Raw genomic sequence first — 6,098 nt, 5'->3', positions numbered from 1 at the left:
AAAAAAAAAAAAAAGAAAAGAAAATGGGTTAGATAGATATTCTGATATAGCCATCATGGAGTGGAAGACACCCCTTGAATTTACTGGCAATGATCATGATCCTCTAAGGACGTTCTGTAAGGGAGTTATGTGATGGTCCATGCATGAAGCCAGATGTTCTCAAAACAGCTGTAAGAGTCACATGAAGAGTTAGAACCTGGTACCACATACCATCATTCAGTGTCTTAAAGTAAAAGATTGCACCTTTTATCAAATAGTGTTTTCCTTTCAAATCATCATGACACTACTCAATAATCTTTTTGTTGAGATGAATTTGAGTTCTATATTTCCAGTGAAAATTATGATGTTGTTTTTAAGAATTATCAGCTCCAGGCTAATACAGTCTTTCTCAAGACCTTCACAGAGATGCTGTGTCTCCTTGACCATAATCCCCCAAGGCTCAGTCTACAAATACCTGACCACAAGCTTTCTGAGCTCAATCATCTGAGTTAGTTCATAGACAACTCTCTACCCATGCTGCCCATAATCTATTTATTTGGATGAGATCCCCAGGAGAAATAATTTCATACAATAACTCCTTGGTTTCAAATCTATACTACAAGGATAGAAGTATTTAGCACGATTTGTTGGATGACCCATTCTGATTTATTCAGCCAGTAATAGGAATAAACCACCCAATAGACATCATATTTGAAGCAACCAACATGAGTGCCATTGTGGAACACGGATTTCTAAGCAGTGAAATCTTCCTGAAAGCACTCAGAGCCTTGGGCACCAGCCTATACAGAGCAATGATGTTGAAGTAAGATGATACCCAGTGAGGACTCATATATATATATCAAGCATTAATAAATATTGTGAGCAGAGAATATAAATTTGCCAATGGGTAAATTGTTTTGTCATGTTTTTGAGAGGTCGGTTCACAGTGGCCAGAATGGGACATTTGTTTTTATCTGTGCATCTCTCTAAGCAGCTTTTTGGGAGCAAGGACTATGTCTTTTGCTCCTTACGGATAGAGCTCCCCCAAGGCTTGGCACAATGAAAGTACTTGGTGAGTGTGTGCTCAGTGGCTTTGTGAATGCTGCAGCTGCCACAGCTGAGATGAGAGATAAAGGATACAATATAAGAAAGTGCAACCCATTTTCAAGAACACCAGAAAGGAAGGTTTGTAGGATTTTTTTTTTTTTCCCAGAAGGAAAATTATTTAAAGGTGTCTCTCAGTCTTCTTTCCTTTCATTTCTACAGGTGACTGGGCAATGTTTCTCATGCCCAGGCTAAGCAGCAGTTTCCTCTGGAAAGACCCTTTGTGCTTGGGTCCCAAACCCCCCAGAGTCTGGTGTTCTCCCCTCCCTTTGACTCTGATCATCACAAAGGCTCTGGTATTGACCCCAGAGAAAAGGTACCTTATAGAAACAAATTGTAGAGGATAACATTATGGAAAAATAAATGTTCTGGAATTAGAGTAGATTGTACTGTATATATTCAAGCTTAGCACCTAATAGTATTCCTATATCATTTTGTTCTTTTTATTTGTTTTAGTCTTTTAGGACAAAAACCAAAAATTCCAAGGTTTGGGACTATAAAAACTGTCCTGTTATTTAATACTGTCTTGAATTGTGATTCAAAGGTATTGTCACCTAGGAAGCAACTTGGGAAGATATTTTGGAAAATTGGAATCTTCACATCTAGTGGTTTGCTGGTAAATGCAACTGATTCTTGGGTGGGTAAAATGGATGTATATGTGTGTATGTGTATTAACATATATGTTGACAGCTATACATATATACACACACTTATAAAACTTTACACTGTACTGATATAAAGGATGTGTGGTCCACTATTTACAAATAATAATAAAATATACAATGGTCTCTTTTTTGTAAATTTCATATAATTGATTCTCATCGAATAATTTTATTGGTTTTTGACAAGTTATTGAATCCCTAGTCAACTCATGAAGCAATTCAACCATGGTTTGACAAATGGTTTTGCATCCCAATCCACTAACTCTTTTCCCAATAAATTTACTTTCATCACATCACATATGTGACCTAGTGTTAAACTATTTCTCACCCTCATTAATCTAAATACTCATTAAACCAAAACCCGCTTCAGCATTAATTTTAAGTTTAATCTGTATTATTAACATTTCTCTCCATTGCTTAGTTTCTTAAGTGTAGACAGCCAATAAGGCAATAAATCAAGCCGTGATTTATTGCATTTGCTGATTCTGTGGTTTAGATTCTTCCATGATGGATGATTTGAAGCTACCAACAAAAATATCGCAGAATGCAGAGGTGGGAAAAGTTGCAAACCATTATATAGTTTTTCCGCCAATGCAGATACAATAGATCCAAGTAGCTTCAAGGGCACATATAATAATAAAATGTATGAAATAATTAGGGAGGGGTCAATTTTAAGTACTTATTACCTTTGTTTTTAACAGAATTTATTTCACTGTAAGTTTATATAACTATTGTAAATAACGGTTGTTTGACAACAGGCTGGCAAAATTCCAGGAAATGTAACAATCAGTTCTCACAAACTGTTACAAGCCACCTCCAACACACTGCTGCCAACATCCCGGAAGTCACAGAAAGGCTTTGCTTAAAGGGCCCTGAGCAATAACTTGGTCCAATTCATGTTTTGTATAGATGAAAAAACCGCAACCTCAGGCTTACCTGAGATTGCAGTTATTGTATTGACAAGGAAAGAATCGCTCAGGTGCCCAGCAGCTAGTCCAGTATGCTCGACTCCACATCTTGCTACTCACAGTGGGACCCCAGCAGCATCAGCACCACCTGGGAGCTTATTAGAAATGCAGAATCTCACCTCCCCCCACCAACCTGCAGAAACAGGATAACAAACTCTCCGGTTGATTCCTATGCACGTTGAAGTTGAAAGGGCACTGAATTACACAGCCGCGGTTCTAAAGCACGCTGACAATTAGAATCACCTGAGGTTTTAAAATGAATTACCATACCCGGGCCCCACCCTCAGAAATTATTTAATTGAATGAGGTATAGCTCAAGCATGGGTGGTTTTTAGAAGATCCCCAGATGATTTTAATGTGGAGTCAGAAAAAGGATCTCGGAGGGCCTGCCCGTGGCTCACTCAGGAGAGTGCGGTGCTGATAACACCAAGGCCGCGGGTTCGGATCCTATATAGGGATGGCCGGTTTGCTCACTGGCTGAGCGTGGTGCTGACAACACGAAGTCAAGGGTTAAGATCCCCTTACCGGTCATCTTTAAAAAAAAAAAAAAAAGAAAGAAAAAGGATCTTGGCTCTCCCACATTTCCTCCATGATGCTCGAAGCTGCTGAGGCGGACTTTTGCAGAGAAGCAGAGATGAAAGTGACCCCACCAGGAGGTGGCACAGTGACAATGGTCTAGGTACCATCTTGGGCAAGCTGCCTGAAAACTGAATCCCACTGAATGCATCCACAGCTCCCCAAAGCCTCATTTCCTCCCAGAGAAGGGGGCATGATCCCCTTGGAACTTCTTGACCGTTATCCTGTCCACTTAGGGAAATGAAAGCGATGGGAAAACCAGCAGAGGCCGCGAGCGGACGGTATTCTTTTTCTGCCAAATTTATACTGCCATCTCTGCTCCGCTCTTCATCTCTTTCCTCTAAAGAAGCTGTATTGAAGGTGTCCTTGCAACATAAATGCAACAACGTTATGATTTCCGTCTTCTTCCCCATCCTCTTCTAAAGGCTCCAATGAAAACTGTTTTTGTCTTTTCAGATTTAAAGTACTTTATAAAAAATACTCAGCAAATACTTCAGCAAAAACAAATGTCTCTAAATAGCCACTCTATCCAGTACAAGTCATGATCACCAGCGTTCCACCTAAATGCCTAAAATAGAGTCCGTGCTAGCAGTTCCCTCCAAGGAGCGTCCGTGTTTAGCTAACCTAGTTAGAAGCTGTGAGCTTGTGCTTTTGGGTCCTGTGAGAGCCTTGTGTTTTTAAAATAATCTTGTCTTAAAACCCTCTCTTCTCCCAAAGGAGGTTCAGGATATGCAAATCTCCAGGAACAGGGAGCAAAGCGCTGACCTGCCTGTGGAGATGCAGCCCTTGCTCGCAGACCCCCAGGGGGAGCGCTGCGTGGGCTTGTGCCAGGCGCAGTCTCTGAGCAGAAGACCCTTTGCAGTCCCTCCGCGATGCTTCTCTGGGTTGTGTTTCTCTGCTGGTGGTGTGGGCAGGATGGGGCCAGCTGTATCGGTGATCTCCAAGGACCCCTTGTCCCTGCCCTGCCATTTTTGTCACTCCTTTCAGAGCGGCAAATATGGAGAGTTCCTGCATTTTAGTCTGATTCCTGCCATGATCTGGGGTGGAAATGGGCATGTCCTTCACCTGTTGTGGAGACGGCACACCCAGCACACCCTAACAGAGGGAGCAGGGTGTCTGTCATTGGAACCAGTAGGGGCAGCAGTGACCAGTTCATCTCAATTGGCCAGGGACTTTCAGGGCTTTAGCACTGAAAAGCCCTGTGTTCCAAGAACCCTCTGAGTACTGGAAAATTGGTCATTCAAGGTGACAGTCCAAAGATCTCTCCTAAGATCTAAAAGAGTAGCCTCAGCTGGATATCATGACAGAATTTTATAAAATTTAAAATCAAAAACCAAATAAAGATTTCATATGCATGAGTCAGATGAGCACGGTTATTAATTAAACCCCTCTTGGGGGGTGTTGGGGGGTGGGTGCTAAGGGTGGACCCAGCTGCAGTTTCTTCAGATCCAAAGGCCCGGAGCTAAGACAAGGAACCCTACTCAAGACAGCCAGCTGCTGGGAGTACTGGGGAGCCTGAAGCAAGCACAGACAGAGCCTGCCAGAGTGAAAGTTGTGCAGAGGTCAAGGGAAGGAAACCTGAGCGATGACCTGACCATGACTGCAACATTGCAGGCCCACTCTCCCCGCCTGGCTGGCTGTGCACAGATGAGTCAGGCAGCTACTGACTGCCCCACCGAGACTCTCTAAAGACCTAAGGGAAAAGAAAACTATTAAAGCATGTTCTTTATTATAAAAGCAATACATTCATAATGGAGTATAGAAAAATATGAAGAAGAAAATAAATAGATCACATAAAACCACCACTCCAAACAAACCATTTTTAATATTGTTGTATATCTCTTTCCTCTACAAAAAGTCAGGAATCCATGTGGTCCAGTCCTGGAACAGTTAAGTTTAGAAACAGTTATGTCTCTAAAAGTAACCAAAAGCAATTGAGATCTTCACTGGAAATTCACAAAGAAAATCAAAGGGAACCCAATTTATAATCCATAAAAAGACTTAAAACTTTCTTTTCCAGTCCCATTCTCTTGTCACTTTCCATATCCTGCAGGTTCCCCAAAGTGCTCCTAATCCCCCCAACTATCACCAAAAACTGTCATAAATCCTGACACCAAGTGTTTCTTTTTTCCCTCCTCTCCCTTTTTCAAGCTTCTCTTCATTCCCCAAAGTGCTCCTAATCCCCCCAACTATCACCAAAAACTGTCATAAATCCTGACACCAGGTGTTTCTTTTTTCCCTCCTCTCCCTTTTTCAAGCTTCTCTTCTTCCTCTAAGAGACTCTGCTCCCATTCCCAATATTTTTTTTTTTCCTTTTATGTCTTTTTTACTGACCGGTAACGGGATTGCAACCCTCGGTGTCGCGCCCATACCGGGGACTGGCAACGGGATCGCAACCCTCCGTGTTGCACCAGCACCGCGCTCAGCCAGTGAGCGGGAACCGGTCTCCACATGGGATCTGAACCCTCGGCGGGAGCGCCGCCGCACTCCCAAGCACTGCACTCTCCAGTGCGCCACCGGGCCGGCCCCCATTCCCAATATTAAATTAAACTTGTTTCACTCCTTGCAGTTTATCTTTTCTTTCTACTCATTTACCCAATTCTGCTTGGAAGAATTTGAGCTAGCAGATACGTCCTTTTCATTGGAGGCTGGGGGAGGAGAATACACCAAGCAATTAATGACGGAATATTCTTTCATGGGCAAAAGGAAAAAATATTGCAAACGCCCATAATGTAACAACTTTTAGAAAAAAAAAAAGTCTTTAAATATTTTATATGCCTGTTTTACAAAACTGTAATTTTCCTATAGG

Source organism: Galeopterus variegatus, unplaced genomic scaffold (assembly GCF_000696425.1).
Source record: "Galeopterus variegatus unplaced genomic scaffold, G_variegatus-3.0.2 Scaffold934, whole genome shotgun sequence".
NCBI classification, from domain to species: domain Eukaryota; kingdom Metazoa; phylum Chordata; class Mammalia; order Dermoptera; family Cynocephalidae; genus Galeopterus; species Galeopterus variegatus.
This window is presented reverse-complemented; position numbering follows the sequence as displayed.